Source organism: Labeo rohita, chromosome 13 (assembly GCF_022985175.1).
Source record: "Labeo rohita strain BAU-BD-2019 chromosome 13, IGBB_LRoh.1.0, whole genome shotgun sequence".
NCBI classification, from domain to species: Eukaryota; Metazoa; Chordata; class Actinopteri; order Cypriniformes; family Cyprinidae; genus Labeo; species Labeo rohita.
This window is the reverse complement of record NC_066881.1, coordinates 20434149-20460852: the sequence shown is the minus strand read 5'-3', so window position 1 is coordinate 20460852 and position 26704 is coordinate 20434149. Positions and strand designations below refer to the sequence as shown.

The 26704-nt window shown below is 34.9% G+C and overlaps 1 long non-coding RNA gene across 2 annotated transcripts in view; it reads right to left on the bottom strand.

Moving 5' to 3' along the window:
- Positions 1-2144: 2144 nt before the first annotated feature.
- LOC127175452 (uncharacterized) overlaps positions 2145-26704 on the bottom strand; it is a 66655-nt gene continuing 42095 nt past the window's right edge. The window contains exons 3-4 of one of the 2 annotated variants that reach the window (XR_007828993.1): positions 11868-11970; positions 2145-2974 (exon numbers count right to left, since the gene is read on the bottom strand). This is a non-coding gene — a long non-coding RNA (uncharacterized LOC127175452). Of the gene's footprint in view, positions 2975-6828; positions 7044-11867; positions 11971-26704 lie in introns of those variants that run through there. The other variant, XR_007828992.1, reaches the window with a different exon arrangement.

Genomic DNA, 26704 nt, shown 5'->3' with positions numbered 1-26704 from the left:
CATTTTTTTTAAGTGATTAATATTTACCATTGTTATTTTGGCTACTTTCTTATTTAACTGTATAATTTCCTTACTTTAGTGTTTTGTATAGGCTGAAATAAACACGCACGTTTGTTATGTTTCAAAATTTTATATATAAAAATCTCTTATATATAACACTCTTATTCCTCAGCTGTGATCGTGTAGATCCCTTTGGCCACTGCTGAAGTCCATTAGATGAAGAAAAATTCTTGAATGTTTTCCTCAAGAACCTTAATTTCTTTGCAACTGAAGACAGAAAGACATGAACATTGTGGATCACACGGGGATGAGTAAATTATCAGGAACTTCTTCTTTAATTATGCAAAATATTATTTGTATACAGTGTTTATTCATTTGTTTTTATTTATATATTTAAATGACATACATATAAATACACAATATCTCTACACACTTACAACCTGCAAACAAACTATAAATACTAACAACATAAATACTAAATTTAGCATCACAAACTGAAAATATCTCACACTTTGGGACAGTTAAACAACCATATTTTAATATTCAAAGACCGTGCATCCCAGCTCTGCAAGATGTCTGTTTACATTTTGGAAGCAAAGTCATCAATTATGGCTCTGTAACATTTCTCTGCCAATTCTGTGATTCACGCTTATTATTGCCAAAAAAAAACTTGCCGCAGGGTCCCCTAGTGGCTCGGGAGCCCCAAGCAGCCCACAAATACAGTACCAAGAAACAGCCTTGCGACTTCAACTGTCAGCAACAGTGAAGGACTTTCTGGAGAGATCCTTGAATATCAAGCACAACTTAATTGGTAACAGACCCTCTCTAACCTATAGACATCAGCAGTTACTTCACTCTGAAGGTGAGTGATACACTTTGACTTGTGATGCGAGTTTAAAGTAAGACCAATCTGATGAGTAAATGCATAGCAGGATAAACATCCTGCTAATCGAACTACAGTTGCTCCGAGCTGCTAGCAGTTCAATAATTTCAATTAGTGTGTGTTCGCACCTTTGTATTTTGATTAGAACATGTTTTAATTACTTGAATTCTTTCACATGTGGCCATGTCTGTTTACTTCAGCGCAATAGATGTTGGTAGCCAATCACATTTGAGTTAATGGGCTGAGGAACATAATTAAAATGCCATCAGTGTGACTGGACTTTGGATACCGCTTTTCCCTGGAGCACTAGAGCACGCTCAGCATAGACAGCAGGAGAAAGAGAGAGAGACTGAAGAAACAAAGATAGAGTGTGAACGAGCACAAGAAATATGAATGTCGGAAACCTGGCCATAAAACCAGAAGGCACGTCAGTGCTGATGTAACTGTATGTAATGGGAAAAATGTCCATGATTTGAGCGAAAAAGTGATTAATATATTCCAGATTGCTAGATTTCATTATAGCTCATGTATGACTTGTTTTGAGCTATTACTTTCATTCCCAATGGAAAGAATGGCACAGATTCATCTTAGCACACAGCCCTGTCAGGATTCTTGGTAATGTAGCATAGAAGAGCTGGTGGCAACGATAAATTGCATCTGTAGCCGCATTAATCATATGCATTTGTTGGCTAAAAACGCTGCTTCTTGAGGACTGCTGCTGCCATGCTGCCAGAAACTAACAAAGAAACACTACAGCGACATCCATCACCGCAATATAAAGGACATGTGGAGACAGGGTGGTAAAGGCACTCGTTATTGACACAATTACTTCAGATCGATCATGGGGTCACTCTGTGAGTAAGTGTTTGTGTGTGGCTGTTAGCAGGCTGCGAATTACAGAGGGGTTGGGTGGTGGGGGGCACCTAAATAAAGCTTAAATCCACCTAATTAAAGCTTAAATCCTCCCAAAACAACATCAAAACATTGGGGGTTTGGGGCCTCGAAAGGTCACATACTGGGAAGCTTACATTTTTCTTATTAAGATAAAGTAAAATGTCGAGCAAGCTAAAATAGGTCATATTATTGACATTGCCTGAGCAAAGGAAAACAAATCGTACATTTAAAAGCAGAACATAATGTAAGTCACTAAAACTGAGTGTTGTTTTTTTAAAGGTCATTCCAGGATATCCATATCCAACTGTTCAATGGAATGTAATGTTAAACCCACTGTAGGAAAATAAAAAATTAAAATGAATCCTTTTTTTAAATCTTCTGATGTCGACATGAAACACCTCAATACTCATAAATGCGCTTTGTTTGGTCTAAAAGAAAGTGGAGTTCTGTTGGGTAATGAATAATAGTAATATGAAGTTCTTGTTGCTCTCAGGTCTCATTAATTTCATTGAAGACAACATGAGCAAGAAGAAAAAGAGCAGATACAAGCAATAATGTGAGTAGTTTTACAACTCAGAGAAGAAAAGTTAATACTACCAGTGAAAGGTTTGGAAACACCTAGTCATTACTTTTTATTACTACTTTAGACATTTATGAAGACAAATAATTTCAAAAAGTCACCTAAACTATAAAAGCTATGACTCTTTGCAGTCACAACACTTCACCATTACTGTTTTGTCCTTACTAGCTGGTCGAAAATCAGCTATTATTTTTCTACTCATTTTAAAGACCAGTTGTGTCCAAACTTTTGACTGGTGGAGTATTATTGGTATAAAATAACTTATGCAAGTAACAGCGGTGTTCAGTCACAGATGTTCGGCATGTTAATATTAGATTTACAACAGTAAACAACAACTGTAGTAAAAGTGAAGCATGTTCTTAGAGAGTGAGAGACTTTGGCCTGTTGTAATACCTCTGAGAAAAGCTATATATGGTTGTCTGACTCCTAGACAAGTCTAAACGGGAGTGCATGGAGATAATTATTCAGTCTGGGGTATCCCTTTATCATTTTTACCCTCTTTCCTCATCTGATATATTCATTATTCATTCCTTCATCACAGCACTGGCCCCTCAGGATGGATGGGTAAAGATCACTCCACATAACTGCTTCCTTATTTCTCCCTTGGTGCTTCCTCGCTGTCCAAGAAGAAAGAGAGAACAGAGGCAGACAGAACAGAGCACAGATAAAGGTAAGGAATAGATGGGAAGGAAATGACAAGAAAAGAAATATTAAGAGAGTGGTCCACCTAAAAATTTACATTTTGTTATTAACTGCCATGCCGTTCCATTGCTATATTATTTTTCTTCCACATTGTAACTGTAATTTTAATGATAAAAGACTGTAAAATATGCTACTTGTTAACTGGTTAATGGTAAGTGTTTACTGCATTATTATTTTTTTGTTTTGTTTTGTTTTGTTGGAAAGGGCAAGGTCAAGCTAGTGCAAGACAAGCATTTGTGGTTAAAAAGTATATACATTTAAATTTTTTTGGAAAATGACTGATTGTTTTGCTAGATAAGACATTTATTCCTCGGCTGGGATCTTGTAGAGCCCTTTGAAGCTGCATTGAAACTATCTGGACCTTCAACCTGCTGATCCCCACTGACGTCCACTATTCGGAGAAAAATCCAGCAATGTTTTCCTAAAAACCCTTAATTTCTTTTTGACTGAAAAAAGAAAGACATGAACATTTTGGTTGACATGGGGTTGAGTAATCTGTCAGGAAATTTAGTTTCTAGAAGTGAACTAATCCTTTAATAGATTTGGGGTTTTTCATGGATCTGTGCATGAAACATAAAAATAACTGTTTGGCAGACTGTTTGAGGTCTTGGATCATTATATACACACACTGCCAAGCAGAGTAAATAACAATATCACAAAAGTGTTCTTCAAACTTCTTCACAACTGGTTCCATGACCCATGAGAACCAATTTGCTGTAAGGGACATCAAACCTGCTGCAGTGTTCCTAAAAGTACCATTTCTGAATTAAATAAGCTCCATCACCGACGTCAAAAAATACTGTTTTTTGTGTTTTGTAAGACATGCCATGTTTGAGAGACCATCCACTTTTACAATATGGAAATCAAAAGCTCAGACATCTAATTTTGTGTTTCCTGGAAGAAAGAATATAATAATGGGTCAGAACGTCATGACACAAATGAAAACATTTTCATTTTTTGGTTAACTCTTCTTTTAACCAATGCCAGTGCGTCATTCTCTCTCTCTCATACACACACACAAAAAGAGACCTCGAACTTGTCTGTCCCCTTACTCAGCCCCACGTTGCTTCAAAGAGGCTGAAGCCCTTTCCTTCATCAGATCTGCTCATTAAAAGCAACCCAGTCTCTCTTCTTTCATTCCGTCCTCCTCTTTTGCTCGCTCACTCACTTACATTTCACTCTGTGATGTGACATGATGAATTTATGATTTCAATCACAGACACTTGGGGTAGGGTGGAGGTCTTGCCAAAAAAAAAAAAAAAAAAAAAGTGCTCAGATATACGCCACATTAATGTTGAAAGAGAACTGAGGAGACTATCTTCTCCAAAGGGCTGCTACTGTAAGTGCAAATGAGGACAGGAAATATTAATCATGCTGAAATAATAATGTGCAAAGAGAACAAAAATAAGATTGTGATGTCTGGTGTAAAAGTTTAGTGTAAAGGAAATTACTCTTAAGCACAGCCAAAATCAAATTAAATATGAGCTGAGAATGAGTATGAATGTCTTTAACTGACAGGGAGCAAGTTATATTTGTGCGTATACTTAATGTACTTGGAATGACTGCGAAATGCAATATCGGGAATATCATGATGAGTTTAATGAACTCTGTGGAAGTTAAAAATGGCTTTAGAGTTGGCAAACTGTTGAGTGGGTAATTCAATTAAGTAAAGTGATTCAATGACTCATTTATACCATCAATCAACAATGTTCACAGAGGATTCCACAAAGCATTTTTCATATGTTGAAAATTAAGTTTTGGTAAAAATATATGTTTTCAAAATATTGCATTTCACTGCTGTGCGTTGTTATATTGTTGTACACTACCAGTCAAAAGTTTTTGAACAGTAAGATTTTAAATGTTTTTATAAAGAGGTCTCTTCTGCTCACCAATCTTGCATTTATTTTATCCAAAGTACTGCAAAAACAGTAAAATTTTAGAATATTTTACTATTTAAAATATTTTACTATTTAAAATAACCGTTTTAAATTAGAAAATATTTTAAAACAAAATGTATTCCTGTGACTTCAAAGCTGAATTTTTAGCATCATTACTCCAGTCACAGGATTCCTTAGAAATCATTCTAATATTCTGTTTTGTTGCTCTAAAAACATGAAATAGAAATTTTTTGAAACAGATAAATGCTGATATTTAGATCTTTCTATTCATCAAAGAATCCTGAAAAATGTACTCAACTGTTTTAAATATTAATAATAATAATAATAATAATAATAATAATAAATGTTTCTTGAATGGCAAATCAGCATATGAGAATGATTTCTGAAGGATCATGTGACTGGAGTAATGATGCTAAAAAAATTAGCTGTAATCACTGGAAATAATTACATTTTAAATATATTAAACTAGAAAACAGTTATTTTAAATAGTAAAAATATTTCAAAATTTTACAGTTTTTGCTGTATTTTGGATCACAAAATGCAGGCTTGGTGAGCAGAAAAGAATTCTTAAAAAAAACATTACTAGTCAAAAGTTTATGAACAGTAAGATTTTTTAGTGTATATAAATGAAAATTAATATATCGTCCTTGTTTATATGGTAAAAAAAATAAATAAATAAAAAATATTCAGCAAAGATGTATTAAAAGTGGCAATAAAGTCATGCATAATGTTACAAAAGATTTCTTTTACAAATCTGAATTAAAATATTAAATTCTTAATTAAACAATCCTGATAGGGGAAAAGGTTTTCACAAAAATATTAGGCAGCTCAACCATTTTCAACATTGATAATAACAAAAAATGTTTCTCGAACACCAAATCAGCGTATTTTAGAATGATTTCTGTAAGGGTCTTCATTTAAGATTGAAATTATGGTGCTGCTTTAAATTCAGCTTTGTCATTACAGGGACAAATAACATTTTAATATATCTAATTTTTTTTTAATCACATTATTACTCTTTTTACCACATTTCTTTATAAATGTAAAAACTTACTGTCACGAGTGGGGCGGGGCGAGAACTGTGGGAACGGAACGAGGCCGGTGGAGTATAATGATAATGAGCGACACCTGCGCCACTCACCGGTCTCGAGTCCCACGGAGGAGCTCCGGAAGGATAAAAGGAGGAGCGACGACAGTGGAAGACGAGAGAGGACCAGGCCTGGACTTTATTTTGCGTTTTGTGTGCGCCAGTCATCCGAGGGGCTGCCGCTTTACTTTTGTGTTTGTTTATTTTATTATTAAAGGGTTTAAATGTTCGCTGGTTCCCGCCTCCTTCTTCCCGTTCTACGAACTGCGTTACATTGGCGCAGGTGTCGCTCATTATCATTATACTCCATCGGCCTTGTTCCGTTCCCACGACTCTCGGCCACCGCCCCACTCGTCACACTTACACTAACCCCAAACTTCAAAAAAGTACTGTATTTTAACTAAACAATTCAGTTGTCTCTAATATTGTATGCTGACATAATCAATAATAAATAGCTTTCCATACAAAATCAAAACTGTTGTTCAGGGCCCTCTCCAAAGACCTATTTCATCTAGGAATAGGGTTAGCAATAACTACTGTATGCTAAGGCCATCTTCAGTACACCGGAAGCAAATATCACTTGCGTCACCTGACAACAGTTTGAACAACTCATCTGTCAAAAATTAACATCACAATCCATAAATACAACACTCTTATGTATGTTTTTGTTGTTTTACAGACAGGTAAATGCACATTGTAGGGGCCAATCATAATCAGACTCCTAAAATCCAAATCGAATATTGTATTTTATTGAGCATGAGCATCATGTATCATACTGTAACAACCAGTCGTATTGTGGAAGAGCTACAGAAACACAGTCCAGCTTTAAGCAGTCGAATGTGGCATGCTGGGGACAGGACACCGTAACGCCTTGTCTCTGCGCTCTGCCCCCCCTGGGGCTGGAGGGGGGTTGAGGAATGTTCATTAGGGCAGACAGCACGACACAGGGAAGAGGCCAGAGCAGATAGTGGCAATCGATGGGGTAGGGTAATTAAAGAGCTGTGTGTTGGAGGAAAGGCGGGTCAGTACCGGTAAATAAAGTAGACTCACAGCCACACAGACTACAGCAGTGACACATCGAGATCCTCCGCGATCACTAGCACACACACATATAGATACACTATTTATAGAAGCATGGTTATGAAGTTTCCTTTTTGTCCCTTTCCTGCCACTGCAAAATGTTTTGTGCTATTTGTACAACTGGCTTAAAGGGATAGCACGCTCGAAAATGAAAAACTGTCATTTACTCATTCTCATGTCATTGCAGACCCTTAAGTTCATGTTCAAAACACATTTTTAGTCATTTATAATGAAACTGGAGAGGTTTCTGTGCGTTTCCATCCCACCATAATGATGATGGTTCATAAAGATAGTGAAAGAAATCTAAATGAGTCACATTTACATTTATTCATTTAGCATATGCTTTTTATCCAAAGCAACATACAACTGAGGAAAACAAGCGATTCATAATAAAGAGGCAAAGAAACACCGAAAGTACAGCTAAAGTTCTGTTAACCTATTTGATGTGTTCTGTGTATGTTCATTAATCAATGAACAGATTCAATGAATGAACAGATCAATTGACAGATTATCAGTGCCGATATTAAGCATTTTTATGGTTATCGGTATTGGTCATTTTCAAAACCGATTTGCTGATAACATTTTTGTTAAAAAGTTTTTGTCAGAGCCCTTGTTATTCCTAATTTTGACCTTAATTTTGGTCTACTTGATCTATAAAAATCGTTATCTGCATCGGCCCAGAAAAAACACGTATCGTTTTCTACTATACACAAAGTATATATTTATATTACCACATTTAATTTAATGTTAAATGGATAGTTTACCCATACACTGTAAAAAATAAAAAACATAATTAGTTGAGTCAGCTTAAAATAATTTGTTACCCTGCTGCCTTAAAATTTTAAGTTCAGTCAACTAAAATAAGTTTAGTCAACTTGAAATGTTAAGTTGTACTAAGTAACAACTCAGATATTTGTGTTTGCTAAACTTAATAGATGGGTAAGTAACCCAGCTGCCTTAAAATTTTAAGTTGATTCAACTCAAATATCTAAGTTGTCACTTAGTATAATTTATCATTTCAAGTTGAATAAACTTTTTTTGAGTTGACTGAACTTAAAATTTTAAGGCAGGTTACAAATTATTTTAAGTTGACTCAACAAATTGTTTTTTACAGTGTAGGTGAAAATTAGGGCTGCACGATAAATTGCATGTGATTGCATGCGTTCAGCTGGAGCGGCAATTCATACACAGAACCATAGATCCCTGAAAAGCTACGCAATAATGCGTTCATAATCACAGATGAAATGCATTCGACTATCAGTGAGATTTTGTGTAGCTTGTCAGTCAGTGATTTACGGCTCTTTGTATTAATGGAGATTTACTACTATCACAGATACGGCTTTACTGACTAGATGCGCATGGCAAATCGCATGCGATTTATCGTGCAGCCCTAGTGAAAATTCTGTCATTCACCCTCATGTCATTCCATATGACTTTCATTTTATTGACAAAAACAGTTATTTAGCGTGTGGAACCACTGTGCACAATGTAATCAAGTTCAGCTGAACAACTCAATTGAATTATTAAAAGCCAATAATTTTTTTTTATAATCAATGAGTAAAATGACATACAGAAACTTTATAATCTGTTTAAAAGTTGTCTAAGTATTTGTGCATATACAGCACAAGGCACGCTTTTGATGTGATATTCCTAGCTATATATGAGATTAGAAGAGATGCATTAAATGAAACCACCACCAGCAGAATGATAACTCGACATGTTTCACAGAGATTTCACAACATGCTTCTTGGTTGAAACCCTTTCTACATGGCCTGCTACTGCACATTCTGTAATCCTCTCTTGAGCCCGAGCCTCGCTCAACCATACTTTGATCATCTGAAATGCAAAAAAGACCCCACTCAAAGCCTGTCATTATTGTTTCCTCTCAAGAACGGGTGCTTTATTAACTTCTAACCCTGTTGATGTTATATTTCAGCTCTTTTAAGCCAAACAGAGAGATGAAAAGTTTAGATGAGGACAGTAAAATGATAAGACCAAATCCTTCACAGCGCGCCTGTTATACAACCATATGGACTGTTGTTTTTTGTTTCTATCCCATTAAAAATGTGACAGTTGATTGAATCTAGCATTTTTTTTTTTTTTAAATCTTCTCTCCTGATTATCCATAATCCAGGTGTTATGCAACAAGGACAAAAAAAGCATGCTTGTTTCTCTTTAATTTGTGGTTAAATAGCTTTTTAATTGAAACTATTGATGAATAATTAACACAAGACTGATTCTGTTTACCATAGTGAGGTGTCAATCACAATGAAGGTTAATGGCTGTTGTAGAATGAATTTTCTAATGTCATCTAATTACTTTGACATATTGTGCGCGTGTAGGTGTGACCTTTAATAAAAATAGACTTTTTTTCCTGAGAAAATTCTGGAAAGTGTAAAGATGGAGCATTAGACTGTAAAGAGATGCAAAACAACTTGTTTCAATCGTGACAAATCAATGTAATGACGTGACATTCTAGTTTCGAGCAAAAACAACTGAGAAATATGAAAACCATCCACGTTTCTCTTTGAAGACTACCACCACTCAAGTCGAAAGAGGTAACGGCGTAACTCTACTCAAAAAAGTGAGACTTATGCCTTTGATGGTTTGAAAAAGAGGACATAATTGAGTCCTGAAGTGCACAGATTTCCCTGTAATTGCAAATTAATTCAGTCTACTTAAATTCTTTTCCCTGAGGACTGAGAACATACACACACACGCAAAAAATCAATTAATTTAATTTAATGAGATAAGGTACAGATTGTTTATCAGACTGTTTTCACTTTGCAAATTCAGAGTTCAATGAAATTGTCCTGCATGTGTGTGATGTATATTTTAAAGCTGGGCACTAAAAGGAAATGTGTTATGGTTATGCCACCTCTGCCTATTCTAGGTAAGATATCACACACGCAGGGTCTCTTAATTCCAACGCAGCTAAAATACACTTGCTAATGAGCCAAATTGCTCAAATCTCACGTGGGATGCAGGTTGGAGGCTGGATGCCTATAGTTAACATCCAAAAGCAGCTGGGAAAGATGTACTTCCAATTTAAAGGTCTCCCATACAAGCAAATGGGTTTTGCATGCACCAGGGAACGTAGAAAGCAAGCCCAGGGATTTAGACATAAAATTGTTAAGGGATTTTCTTCATACTGTTTCTTGAACAGAGCTTCATATGTGCACTCTTCACACACAGTTTGTCACGTATGCAAAGCAAGACTTGGGCTTCAGAGACTGCCTTTACATACCACCCTTTAGAATATTGACCTCTTTGAATGACTAATTGATTTACTCTGCTAACACCAAGGGAGAAAGTTAGAAGAGAGGATGGATATTAGGATTAAGAAGCTGAAAACAGGTAAAGAAAAAGAACATGATCAATCACAAGTAAAATGCAATCACTCAAAACATAGCGACACTGATGAGATGTCCCTACTTAAAGCGATAATTCATCCAAAAATGAAAATTCTGTCATCATTTTAATCACCCTCGTGTCATTTTAAACTTGTATGACTTTTGTTTATCTGTGGAACATAGTAGAAGTAGTTTTGAAGAATGTTCAAGCTGTTCTCCTGCATACAATTAAAAGTGAATGGAAACCAGGGACAGTCCTAAAAACTTCAGAAAGATAGTCCATATGACGCCTACACCATATCTTCTGAAGCCATACAATAGGTTTGTGCAAGGAAAAGACAGAAATTTAAACACTAAAAATCTGAACCAGATCTCATGACGAAAACATACCTGTGCGAACTTTTTCGCGAGACGCAAAATACGTACCACCATGTATGTTTCGAGACACATTCAATGTGAAATGTCCACTGAGTGGTGCTAAACGAGTGTCCTTTTTTTCCCCTGGAACAGATGAATGTACATATGGTACGTTTTATGTGAAGTTGGTTTTGTATGTGTCACTGCAGTTCTGTCTTGATATGTCCCTTGAGTGTCGCTATAACTCTAAGGCTCTGTGAAGTTTTAAAATAACATACCATCTGCACTACACCTAAACCTTCCTGACAGTATGAACAAAAGTGAATGTGATGTAAAAATGCAATCACAAGCATGCCGTTTTAGCTTGTTTTTCAATCCTGAATATTTCAGCTCTTTCATTGTGTGTCATGTTTTTCACGGGATTCGTACCAAAGGATTCCACATCCTAAGTCCAATACCATGCCAGCTGAGCTACCGAGCAAGCTTGTTATGCCCGGAAAGTGAAACATATGGAGCTGTTGGAGACTGCAGTGATATGTACTTATTGGTACGTATTTCACGTCTTGCGAAAAAGTTCCCACAGGTGCGTTTTAATCATGAGTTCAGGTAGAAAAATCTTGTTTGGCCAACATGGTTACCAATCACTTTCACTGTATAAAAAAGAGCAGCTTGGGGTTAGCTTCTGCAGAAGAGTCTTTAACAATATAAAATCAGCTTTAAATACTAGGGCTGGGTATAGAATATCATCATTTTTTACAAAACATTAACGATTCTTAAATCCCCAGAAACTATTAGTCTAGCCTGTTTTCAGTTAATGAATGTAACAATGTTGCAATACTTTTTATATGAAACAAAGACTCCAATTCCATTTTATGTCCATTTTATTACAATATTCAAACCATTAATATCATTTCGGCGCTGTTTAATGTGGAGTGACCGAGCGGCGCAACACGTCAGTTCAAGAGAAGCTTTAAGCATTAAATAAACAAGAATGAACATCCAAATGCATGTTAAAAGAAAGAGTACAACTTACCGAAATCCGTATCTTGTCTCATGTATATCACTCAATCAGTGTTTCAACCATGGAAAGATGTCAGTATAACAGCTTGTAAACAATATCATAACGTCACATTTACCTGCAGGGAAAAAAAAAAACCATATGGTTACTGTACGCTCCTTATTCAGGTAGAAAAATGAACACTAAAGAGGAGAGTTGGCTAAATATATGCATCACATAGCATATTCATTATCATTTTTACTGTATTTCAATATTTATTATATGTTTGAATAAATCTGTGAACTCCTATGACAGCCACCATTGAAAGTTTTACATTTAAAAAAAAAATTGGAGTAGAAATATAATATTATGTAATTATAAAGTTAGTATTTGTATACAAATCAGTTAATTTTTCACCCACAAAATTATAATTTTTCTTTGAGAAAATTTGCCATGTACTGTACCTAATATATATTCAAAAGAATCAATATTGAATCGAATCTAAATCAGAATTAAATCGCAAGCTAGTGAATAAAAATAGAATCGTGATATTTGTGTAAATACTCATCCCTACTTAATACCAATAAGTTATAAAGTGCTTGTCGTAAAATGTTTATTCAAAGTCGACATGAAATCAGAACTCACCATATCAGTTTTCTAAATGCATGTTATTGGTCTTATTGTGAACGATTCATCGGTATATGTTTTTAAGCTTGTACTTTTTAAATAAAAAATGTCCTAACTTTCAGTAACAGACTTCTCCAATCATTTTATCCTTATAAAACCCTTTCTTACAGTCCTCTGCAAGGTCACATTCAGATTTTCCTCCATCCAATCAACAACCAATAAACAGAATCAAGTCCCGTCCTAAATTTTTTTCTTTTTCGATAATCCATTTCACTCGGCTGTACATCACAATACAGAAGAAAACATCCGTCACTACTCCCATTTAATGCTGACTTTAAATGACATTTTATTTTGCTATTTTTAAAGACATATCCAGACAAAATATATTATTAAATGAATAGCGACCATTTCCACAGACTTCTGCCTCTCATTCATCAATCCAATTAAAGAATGACCCAGATAACTCCCACAGAAAAAAATGAAAGTCAAACGGATTTCAAAAACCATGAGGGTGACTAAATGATGACAGACATTTTTGGGCGAAGTATCCCTTTAAAAGCAAGCATTGACAAAAATACAAGACAGAAATAGCAGAGCCGCTTCAGAATAGATTTTGGGGGAGAAAAAAGGCTAGAAGCATGTTTAACTTTACACATTCCCGATCGACAGCCTTATCCGAAGCGAGAACGAAGAACAGCAGGCCCATTTGATATGTCTGTAAAGAGACAGAATGCAATAGTGAGCAAACTCCATAAATTATGGGGAGGGAAAAAAACAAAAAACACAGCCAGGGTAAACAAGACGTCCTCACATATTTCTGGCGACACCGCAGAGAAGCTAATCTCTATTGAGGCCCGTTGTCACGCTGACAGGGAGAAAAGCAGAGGCGATTGATCTGATCCGCTCTCATTAAAAGCCGAGCGGCAGATTTCCTCTGAGCTTTGGTCCCTACAGTGCAGCATGGGTCAGCCATTAGAGCCGGAGCTGCAAACAGAGGGAGAAATATTAAAAGCTTACAGGCAGCTTTAACACAGTGGGAACCGGCCGCGTTGAGGTACTAAGGGGGCTGACAAGGAGAGAAAAGGGGCATTAAGCCTCATTTTGGGGCTTGTGTTTGCAGAGGCGCATCAGCATGAAACGGTGTGAGAAATGCAAAGTGGCACAAACTGCAAAATCCACTCATCATGACATGAATAAATAAAAACAGTGTTTTCACAAGTAAGACGATGGCTGGCTCACAGGGCATGCTTTGCAGAAGAACACTTTGAAAGAAGAGAATAGAAAAAACTTGAAAGGAGCTCTCGCTCATTTTCATTTTCTGTGGAAAATGTCAAAATATATTGCCTCGGGGATTTCACCAAAATACATAAACACTCTTCCTGTAAACAATCTGCAGCTGATGGCTCCTAAGTACACACACATTAGCTGGATTCTCTGCTATGACAGTTTCCTGACAGCAAATTGTCCTCATCACAAGCTTGTTTTGATATCAAAACCCTTGTTTGCATGAGGACTTAATGAGAACTGGAATGCATAATGTTGCGCTAATATTTGAGTGTGACTTTCGAGCAGCGAGAACTCAATAATGATGTAACCAGCTGACGAAAAAAAAAAAAGTGAGATGCACAATCTCTCACCCACTTCCTTGACGGAAGACAGCTGCAGCCGATGCTTTGATTTAGTTCACATTAATGTCACAGCCTTTCGATACCCGATCATTTGTCCTGAATCAGTGGAGCTAATCAAAGCTAATAAGGCCCACAGGATGGACAGTGGGCTGAGAAAACCACATGTATGTGCTGGAAGCAAGCGTGGGTGTTTGTTTGCAATATATAATAATATGCTGCTTCACCGTTTCTGATATATAGTGTGGAACACACACTGTGAATGTCATCTTTTGAGTTCTTTTTCATTTGTTTCCCGACCCCTATTGCTTTTTAAAATGTGTAAAAGTTGTGAGGCGGCATGCGAAATAAATGTTTCATATCCTCAATAACCAACCCATTATATCCTCAATATCTACAAAATTGTATTCCTGTCCATGGACGTAATTATACTACGACAATTAGCTACAGCGCACTGAACTATGGGATTAATGGCTCTCTCTCTCTCACCTATTAGATCAGTTTCGGTGTGACCGCTCACATTGTGCGTCAGTCACCTTGAACAGACTAAAACACACGTGCACCAAATAACGCACTCAAAAAGCATTCAAAGCGACACCTGGTGTGCCGGTGCTTTTGCTGAACTGTCTTTTACACATTCTGTTTCTGTCAGAGCACAAGAAACGCTGTATTCTTTGGTTTGGTTTTTATTTTATTTATTTATTTAATGATTGAGTAATGAAGGACTCATGAATAATGTTCTCCCGTGAACATTCACATCATTTGAAATGTATGGACGGCCGTTGCAGCAATCTGACACGCAGCCAGTCTGGAAGGCAGACAGGAAAGGTGATTGAAATTCATTGCTTTTGTATGTGTGTAATTTGTTACCAGATCAGATCTCGCATGCCAATTCTAACACGGACTGGGCCCCAATTAAATAAAGGCGCAGTAAGTAGTTTGGGAGGCTGGAGTGGAAGTGGGTGTGTCTGCAGTCAAAGGGGGTGAAAAGAAAGTGTTGTTTTATGGCAGATGACAGGTTAAAAGTGTAACAAAGAAAAGAAAAATTACAAATTGTTATTCTACCTTGTGCTGAGCAATTTCAATCCCTCTCTGGCAAAAGCTACACTGTTAAATAAGTTCTAACAGCCTCTGTGTGGCCATTTGTAGCTTGCATACGTAGAAAATGATGTGCTATAAGCTCATTCCCAGCTGTTATACATTATGTCTGTGCACAGATTTAGAAAATACATTTCTGATACAGACTTATATATTGCTTGTGAGGGACACATACAGAGACTATCCAAAATGACTATAAATAAGGCCTCCACGCTGCGACTAAAATGCTACAAAAATAAAAATGTGTGACAATTATTTAAATCTTAGTCTGGACAGTTTTGTGTGCATCAGTATGCAGTTTTGTAGGATATAATTTCCTGCACACAGCAATGAACAGCACGAGCCAGAATGTCTGATTTGCAAAAAAATGACTCCTACAAACTGTTCTTTTTAATAAGCCAAAAAGATTTTTAAACAATATTTTGTCTGCATCCGAAATCACATACTTCTCTACTGCATAGTAGGTGAAAAACAGTATGTAAACAGAGTAGTATTTCTGAATTTATAGTATTCATAAAACAGTGGGCAAAAAGTACCCAGATGACTGACTGCTTTTAGCAAGATTGTGAAGTTCGTATACAATACTTTACTATCACGTGAGGCCTTAGAAGAGGATTTGTGCATAGCAGTGAAGCAACGCTATGGTGGTTTTCACTGCTTTACAGGGGTACAAAACATGTCAGTACTTCAATACGTTGGTACATCAACATTATATCAGTTAATGAAATTACAGTATTTAAATGTAAATTTAAGTTAGAACCATAAAACTTAAAATGTTGCTACCATACTTGTTACAGTAGCAAGTTAATTTCTTATGGTATGAATGTTGTAATTCTGATGTACTACACTGTAAAAAACCCCCATAAAATTTACAGGAAAAAACGGCAGCTGTGGTTGTTTTTTTTGTTTGTTTGTTTGTTTGTTTTTTTACAATGTAGTATATCTGAAACTTTTCAATAAAAGGGCAATAGTTGTCCTGATTTCCAGGGACATTTTTTACATTTATAAGGGCAATTTTTATAAATCACCTTAGTATTTTAAAAACCATACTATGTTGTCTTTAATGTCAAATACGTTAAATTTACCCAATGAAGCCATTTTAATTCATTTTCACAATTAATTTTAACTGCCATAGCTGTAATATATTGTTTAATTGTGCAGGGACATTTTTTGCCCCTTTTTCCTGAATTTATAGGGCATATTTGTTCATTTTATTCGCATTTTTGCCACAAGCCCTTGTTAATTGTTAATCCAACCCTGAATTCATACTATTTAAAACATACTTATTAATTAATTACTTATTCAAAAGCAATACCTAGTCAGAGAGAATGCAATTTCGGACACAGCCTTTAAAACGTATTTATGAATTTGCAGTTTGAATCAAAATCATAATAACAGTATTTTAAAAAAACATTCCACACTCAGTCCAAACATATGCCAATCTACAGTGACCGCATGAAATTGTCAAGAAACCACTAATATATCACTTAATTTGTGTAAAGTGTAATAACTTAAATTATAGCACTGATAAATATCTAAAGGAAACACTTTATTTTAAAGCATTATTTTATATTTTGAACACAAACAGGAACCTAATTAGGCTTTATATGTGCTTAAACCAGGTAAGCGGCACAATAAGACAGAGTTTTGTGTTGAGTCAAGCAGTGGGGTCTAAGCCCCAGCGGCCCTCTCTATGATTACAGCAGTAATTGTAGACGTCCCACTGTAAGGTGGTAATTAAAGCAGATGAGGAGATTTTCACATTAAGGCAATCTGAAATTGCTGACGGGTCACTGGGCTGACACAGCACGAGGGGCAATCCTTTATCCTTTATCTCAGAGCTGCACACAGCGAAAACGCGAGGTAGGGTTCAGTTAAAATAAACCAGCCTGTAATTATGTCCATCTGGGGAGGGTGTGATTGGGATATTAAAAGTAACTGAAGTGTGATTTTAAGGCTATATCAAAGAGTAGGTCCCCCCACAGCTCTCCCTAATGTTATGAACACCTGAGCAGTTCGAGATTTTCTTTATGGATTTGGTCGGGCTGCTCGAAACTGCACCTGCTCTGCAAAAGCCTTGTGAGACAGTCAAATCTCAAGAGCTATTTGCTTTTTCCTCTGTAATGCTAATAATACATGTTTCATCAGACAAATTTATATACAAAAGCACAACTGAAATGGCTAGGTTTAAAAAATATTCTGGTTACCTAATATAATGAATTATGATTCATTTTAAAATAAAGTAAAATAATTTATACAAACATTTAAAATTATATATATACATACACACACACATATACATATACATATACATATACATATATACATATATATATATATATATATATATATACATTACATGTTTAGCTTTGCATCAGATAATGGGTTATGTAGTACAAATAAAATGAGAAAATAATAAATACAACAAATATATTTTAAATTTACATTTTGTAGAATAAAAAAAACTCAATTTAAAAAATCAGTTTTAGCTTTTAATTGGATAATGGGATATATGGAATACAATACATTTTATATTAAATCATATAATGGTTTGTATGGGATGAATAAAATAAGAAAATAATAAATATGTTTTTAAATGTTTGATTTTCATCAGATTATGGGTTTTGTAGAATAAAAAAAGATTTTTTTTTTAAATAAAATATATTAAATTGGATAATGGGTTGTGTGGGATAAACAATAAATAAATAATAATAAATAAAACAAATAAATTCTTAAACGTTTCATTTTCATCAGATAATTTATACAAATACTGAAATAAAAATATCAAATGGTATTTATTTTTTCTATACTTCCATACTCAATGAAGGGGCAATGTTTCTGCCTAAATAAATAAATTCTGACAATTTGTTGATAAAACCAACAATAAAATCTCAACCCAGGCTAACTGTCTCATGCATGTCACGTCCGAGACCAGAGACAAAGATATTGTCACTGATCTGAGAGCAAAAATTGAAGGCTGCAATCAATCAAACAAGAGTTAATGTCCTTCCCGTGTCTTTTAAAACAAAAACGGAATGTTGTTTCAGCCTGAAAAATCACCATTCGAAGTACTACATGCTGCTTAATTAAGTAATAGAAAATGAGGTGCAAAGAAACCCATAATACTGTAGTCGCGCTTCCAAGCACAAGCAATATCGCAGTCAGTCCAATATTGAGTGCTTCAGCAGTTTAAAGAGCCAGGCACTGAGTGAAGATCACCTTTTCTGTATTTACTTTTCACAAATCTGCCCTCTTGATATACAAAAGTGATTTCAGGATCACATTTGGCTGACGTTTGAACTTTTTGTCATTTAGGATGCATTGAAAAGGTACAAAGAATATCTTAACAACTGATTGCATTGCATTGAACATTGTACTGCCTGATTCTTAATCATAATAATTACATGCCAGCAATGGAAGCACCTTTTAGCCAATTACATTAAGCTCTGATGACAAATGCTGTTTAATTCTAGTAGGACTTAAAAACCAGTTGCATAAAATAACTGGCAATTATCTATTTAGTAGCTCAGACAGCAGTGGCACCACTGGAATTCTCTATGAATCCATTTACCTTACATGCACAATAAATCCCCACACATGGTTCACACACTCAGCGTATGATTCATTATAATGTTCATTCCCATTCGACACCCTGCCTTGAAGTTCTTCCATCCATTGCGGAGGATTATATCTGGATCATATTCTGCATTAGGGATATTTGCTATCTGTGCAAAGGCCGAAACACACAATATGCCAAGGAAGATGGAATATTTAAAGACATACTGCACCCAAAATGCAAACATAATTATTTACAGCATGGTATTTATTTGAATTCTTCTTTCTTAAATTCAGTTTTAAATTTTAAATTCTGCCACTGACACTGCAATTCAAATTCTGTTCAAATTTAGAAGCTGAATTGGAATTTGAAAGTATTTTAAGTTCAATTCCAAATGGCGCACAACCCTATCATTTATATTTTTAGTCCTCATGTCCTTCTAAAAACAGATTATTGAAATGCATGTACAGACATTCAAAGGAAATGTTTACACTCACACCCGCAGTCGCATATGAATGTTGCTCATGACCCAGAGTTTAGTCTCTTATTATAATATATCCCTGCTGGCACAGTTTCCTGTGACTCTTATTCTGATTGCTTCCTCCCTCTCAGCCTCTAGCTCTCGCTTTCGCTCTTTCTCCATTCTCTGTATCCTCATGTCCTTTCTAGGATAACAAGAGTGCATAGGGCCTACGGCTACATGCTTTTTAATAAGAAGAACATAAACATTGATGTGCATGTTTAACTTGTGTGTCACCATCTCTTATTCTGTGGCTCTGCAATTTATTACAAACACAATGTCATCCACAAGCACAAGTTCTTTGGAATTGTTATATCTATGGCTTTTTATTAGTCCAATACTGTTGTTAAAGGGGTCATCGGATGCCCATTTTCCACAAATTGATATGATTCTTTAGGGTCTTAATGAAAAGTCTATAATATACTTTGATTAAAAATTCTCAGTGGTAGTCTAAAACAACACCCTTTTTACCTTGTTAAAATCAGCTCTGCAAAGATCAGTCCATTCTGGTCGAGGCTGCTTTAAATGCAAATGAGCTCTGCTCGCCCCGCCCCTCTCTTCTCTCTGTGGAGAGACGAGCCTGTTTACTTTAGCCGCATTTAGACGCATTTAGCCACTAAACTTGCTAACTAGCACATTATTAGGAAAGGCGATCGCAAAAAGATTCATAAAAAAAAAAACCCTTATACTCACTTCTGCTGTAAGTGAAGCTGGATCATGAATGATTCGCGCGAACACAGACAGATATATGTAGTTCGGGAGGCGCATTCCCTTAACAAACAAACATAATTCACTGCATCTTCAGCAGCTCAGATGTCGGGAATAAATGACAACCACTATGTTCATTATTACATCCAGCAACACAACACCTCAATCGCTCAATTCTTGTCTAACTTACATCCCTGCTTCGGCATCAAAAGATGAAGGTTGGACTGTTACAACTGATCTGAGGTAAGACGCTCATGTCAATCAACTATTGTGGGAGTGGCCTTTGTCAATGTGACGCCACAACGACAGGCTTTTGAGAATGGCTCGATTTGAAAAAGGGGATATTATTTTTACAGATTAATTAAAAACCACTGCATGGATTTTTATCATTATAGGGTAGATTTGTACATACACTGCCAACACACATTAATGTTCAAACAACATGTAAAAGTGCACTTAGCATCCGATGACTCCTTTAAAGTATATCAAAGCTGCCTGCAATAGCTCATGAAAAGTTATTATCTGTGTTAAAAACGTGTCAACACACGAAATTGTATGAAACTTTCAAAACATCAAAAAATTGTCCAATATAACTTTGCACGGCAAACTTAAAATGTTGGAGTTTTTATGTTGTTGATAAACTGCTTGACACTCACTACTGTATTTAAAAAAAAAAAAGGTATCTGTTTTGGGGGTTTAGAATTAAACAGTATTCTCTATAGAGCTTGTGTGGGAGATTCATAAACAAAATTACTAATGAAAACCTTAAAATATTAAAAATATACAAAACTGAGTGGTGAAAAAATAAATAATAGCATTTGTAATAAAAGCAAACTTGTAAAGAGCTTCAAACTCTCATTTAAATGAGCTCACATGAACACAAATATAAAAGCTATTATTTCATCCTACCAATTTTGTGGGCTTAGAATTATATAGTACATCTCTCTAGAGCTTGAGTGGGAGATTCACAAATTAACTTAAAAGATTCAATGACTATTTATAAATTACTCTAACTTAAAGTGGGTTTAAAATGGGTTTTTAATATAGTGAATTGTAAATGTATCATTGAGACTGACTCTTTACTTTTACCTCATTAGCATCTTACTATTAGCCTTGCTGTCTCTCTTCAGTTCTCAAAATAAATTTGCTACTGAATTAGAACAGGAGTTCACATTACTGCAGCTTAAAAAAAGTGTAATGAACCATTTATTTATGACTCAAAAATGGCATCAGCTTAGTGATTTTTTATTTGTAGCATTTGTAGTTACACCTAGCCAGTCTCACACAACGCAAGCACAAATGGTGGGAATTCTGTTGCTGACATTAAAGCGTGTTGTGCAATATTAAAGTCCCTAATGATGTCAACAAGCTTTACACTTTCAAGTGCTCAACATATTTTCACAAGATTAATAGTTTTTGTTCATATGAATGTTCCAAATGTACGGTTTGTTTTTGCACTCTGCACAAATTGCTGTCATTATTGGAGCATCACAAATCTGATATTTAGAAATTATAAAAAGAGTAAGCTACATAATGAGCAATGTTAAAGTTACTATGTGCCCTACTACTCAAACTTAAACCGTTCACACTTTCATACCCGGTGTGTTCACGTTGAATGCAAAAAGCAGTGAAGTTATGCACAGATAATTCCTCTGTTCCTTCTTTGGCTTTATTTGGAATAGTTGCATAGGCTAATTTTATGGCACCTTCCCACAACCCAGATTGCTCTCTTACACTGGCAATTTATTTAGTTCATTTAGAATTCCTTGGACAAAAATGACACATTTACAGAGGTTGAAATGAGGCTGAACCTAGACAGAAAGAGGTTTCAGCTGTGTTAAGGACATTTTGACATCAACCAAACCACGAAGTTATTGCTTAGAAAGAGCATCTACAATACCCACAATCTTTTGCTAAACAAAATGCTAAATAAAACAGGTTTAGGATTTTCCTCCACAAATGTCATCCTGACCTAACTAAACTAGTGAGGTAAAAGTAAAAAGTAAAAATTATTTTACTTTATTTTGAACTATCCCTCTAAACCAGGGGTGGCGAACTCCAGTCCTGGAGAGCCGCAACCCTGTAGAGTTCAGCTCCAACCCTAATTAAAACTCACCTGCCTTTTGCTTTCTAGTAACCCTTCAGACCTTGATTAGCTTGTTCAGGTGCGTTTGATTAGGGTTGAGGCAAAACTATGCTGCGGCTCTCCAGGACCGACGTTCACCACCCCTGCTCTAAACAGTCAATGTTCACATACAGACCTCATTTCCAAATGACCATAAACCTATGGAAGGCCATTTCTGCCACTAAATAAAAAATAACAAAGGTAATTGCAACTTTTTTATCTCGCAATTCTGAAATTTTTCTCAGCATTGCATGATACAAAATTGTAATTCTGAATTTTTTTCCCCTCAGACTTATGAGAAAATCGCAAGTGATAAAGTCAGAATTGTGAGATATAAACTCGCAATTATAAGAAGTAAAGTTACAGTTCACAGAAATAAAGTCAGAACTGCGAGACATAAACTCACAGTTGACTTTTTTCCTCAGAATTGTGTTTTTATCTCACAATTCTTACTTTATAATATGCAACTGCAAGTTAAGTCAGAATTGTGAGATATGAGATAAAAAATAAATTTTCTTTTTTACCTTCAAAATCAGACTTTTGCAATTGCAAGTTAGTCTAACTTCTATAAAAAAAAACAAAAAAAAAAACAATTGCAAGTTCTCAATTTTATTTCTAACAACTGTGAGTTTATAAAACAATTCTGACTTTATATTCTGACCTAGCCAGTCTCACACACCACAAACACAAATGGTGGGAATTATGTTGCTGACATGAAAGTACACTTCATTTCACTGCGTTGTGGAATGTTAAAATGCCTAATGATGTCAACAAGCTACACTTTCAAGTGCTCAACATATTTTCACAAGATCAGTAGTTTTTGTTCATATGAATGTTCCAAATGTATGGTTTGGTTTTGCACTCCACACAAATTGCTGTCATTATTGGAGCATCACAAATCTGCTATTTAGAAATTATAAAAAGACTAAGCTACATAATGAGAAATGTTAAAGTTGCTATGTGCTCTACTACTCAAACTTAATACGTTCACACTTTCCTACCCGGTGTGTTCACATTGAATGTGAAAAGCAGTGAAGTTATGCACAGATAATGTTCCTTCCTCTGTTCCTTCTATAATGGCTTTAGAAGATTGGGAATAGTTGCATGGGCTAATTTTATGGCACCTTCCCACAACCTAGATTACTCTCTTTTACTGCATGGCAAAAGGCATCTATTTAGTTCATTTTGAGTTCCTTGGACAAAAATGACACATTTACAGAGGTTGAAATGAAGCTGAACCTAGACAGAAAGAGGTTTCAGCTCTTTTTAACATCATTTTGCTTATTTTGACATCAACCAAACCACCAAGTTATTCTTAAGAAAGAGCATCTACAATATCCACAATCTTTTGATAAATAAAATTCAAACAATAGATTGGAGTTTGATGATTTTCCTCCACAAATGTCATCCTGACCTAACTTTTATTTTTCAGTATTTTTAGTTTTTTAAACTATTCTTTAAAAAGATATAAACTCACAACTGCAAGTTATAAAGTCAGAATACGAGTTTGTATGATGCAATTCTGAGGGAAAAAAAAGTCAGAATTGTGAGATAAAAAGTCACAATAACCTTTTTTAATAATATTTTTGTTATTCAGTGGCGAAAGCGGCTTCCATTATAAACCTGGCCTCTTTGTCTAGTTTAATAAACAATATGCCAAAAGTTTTTATGACATGACAAGTCACACATTAACATACTAAAACAATCACTCAAAGACTTTTAATACAGAACTCTTCAGGTACTTTATGTCTTAAGGTTTATTAATTTACACCTGGTTGGGATGTGTCAGCGACTTGACACTCAGATCAGCTCTCAGATCAAGGTCATGGTTTGACTCGCTGTTATGCAAACGAACTGCTATATGCTGTCAGGCAAGTGTAGGTGGAAATGTTATTTTAATAAGTTTTCATAACTGTTAATTAGCAGCTTGAAGATAACGGAAAATATAAGGTTGTCTGGCTGATTAGCGGTTTAATTATACTGGTTTCACAGAGATATGATCCACACCCACAAAACTTTGTACTGATTGAGTGTACGAATTGTATGGGATCAATAGACAAACAATTGGAGGGTGTTTTATGTACTTTTGTAAATTATAAGTATAGTATTCAGGGTAGCAGACAAGTGAAAGTTATAATATGGATTCATAATGCGAATATTAATCAATGTCTTCCTCCAGAAAAAACATGCAAAAATGTATCTAATCAGATACATTTTACTCAAGGAAGGTAAGGCTATATATTCACACTGATAATGCTTAGAAAATGGTTTTGCTTCTAGGACAAATCTAAATTATCTTGACAAAAAACCCAAATGTACCTAATTCAAGCTTTTAACTCAAACCCTGTGATCCTCCAAAATCTAAAAGAGAAATGCCAGCAAACACTCTCCTGACTAAAATAGCCCGACTTTCCTATATGAATTATTCTTTAATAATTTGTGATCATTCATATAGACTAAAAGCCGTGATGAAGAATTCCCCCTCATTTGGTCTCCTGAAGATGGCCTCAAAGATTTATTAAATCATGCTATAAAAAGAGTCCGAGTAAAAATAACTGACACTGATATCATTTCTCACCTAGCCTGGCTGCAGACCACCTCAGGGATCAACGAGTGTTGAGAGAGAGAGAGAGAGAGGGAAAGTATGTAAGTGTTTGGTGGTCTTCATGTGGTAAAGAGGGTAGGCATTATCGGGATGGCATTTTGGGTTAAACTGAATTCCCTGACTGGACAGACACTGAATTCAATTATTCAGTTATTCTGTTCAAATGATTAATTGTGATTAATCGCATCCAAAATAAAAGTTTCTGCTATACAACATATGTATGTGTACGGTGTATATTTATGTATATATAAAGATATACATACAGTATATATTTTTAAAATATTTACATGTATACATTTATATTCATATAATTTATATTATATATAAATTAGGGCTGTCAGTTTAATGCGTTTTGTCCCGATCTAATCACAAGCTTAAATGTGATTTTATACAACAGTTCAGTAAATAAAAAGTTGATATTGTATTATATTTTAAATACTATATTATGTGTTTTTCCTCAATTTTACAGAGAACATATTACGTTGCGTATCTCGGACCAACACAGCAGTGTTTCGTTTCTCAGTGAATCCGCGTTTTAAACGAATCGTGTGAATCAATGATTCAAAGGCCCATTTATATAGACAGCCATTTACTTCATTCCTGAACGAATTGAATCAAAAGAGTGAATGACGCAAAGATAGGGCTGGGTATGGTTCAAAAATTTTCGATAACAATGTCGATACTGATACTTTGACTTCGATACCGGTTCCTGAACGATACTTTTTTCGATACCAATTTTATGAAATCACTTTTAACAAGATTACATTATCTCAAAATAATGTTTTTTTCAGCTTATTAGATTCAAAGACTCCTGAGCCACTGCACAAATTAACAAAATATATCCAACACAATAAATCAGTGAAAATAATTTTAATAAAGCTCAAAAGGTTTTCAGTTTACACATCTGACTACATTTATACTACTGCATGTTCGTTTTAGAATGCATACCTCAGACAGAATCATAATTTCTATTAATTTTCCACTAATTTACTGACAAGCACTAGCACCTTCCAGCGCTGACTGCCAGTATGTATAACGTTATATGCCTTCTCTCTTCTGCAATCGCTGTTCTGACTCAGAGGACATAACATATTTCAACAACATTTACATGGCCAAAACACACATTCAACAGCAAACGGAAGTTATTACAAACACTCGTTGGTGGTTTAAAATGAGTTTTGAATAAAAACAGAATATAAATGCTACAGTGTTCATGAATGATCATGTAACGCATACTTTCGGTCGTGTAGTGTGAACAGTTATCTTTGGATGAGGATTGTTTTAATTTTTAAAAAAAACACACCAGTGTAAATGTAGCCTTATATCTAAGGGGTTGTACGTTAAAATAAATAAATAATATTAATAATAATTATAATAATAAAAAGGAATAGTTTACCCAAAATAATTTTACTTTTGTCATCATTTACTCACCCTCATGACTTTCAAACCTTTCTTTTGTGGAACATAAAAGTATTTTGAAGACAGTTGGTAACAAAGCTGTTTTGCTTACCATGACTTTCATTTTATGAACAAAAAATACTGAGATGATTCTCAAATTATCTTCTTTTATGTTTCGTAGTTTACATTAGGCAGTTGCACCCTAAACGTTTATGTGTTATAAATTTTAAATTGAATTGAATAAAATATTTCTTTCTAATGTCTACTTGATAGCTTTAAATAATCTTTTGTGGGTATTTTCACAGTCAAATTTATTTTGTGATTAATTTGATTAATTAATCAACACATCATGTAATTAATTAGATTAAAATTTGATCGACTGACAGCCTTAATATAAATATATTTAATATATAAACATAACATTTTTCTTAAATGTATACATGCATGTGTGTTTTTATATATACATAATAAGTATACAAAGTACACACACATATATTATGTACACGAAACTTTGATTTTGGATGCAATTAATCATCATTAATCATTAATCGTTGTCAGCACTAATTGCGTTTATTACAATGACATTTACACATATATTAAAATATACATTA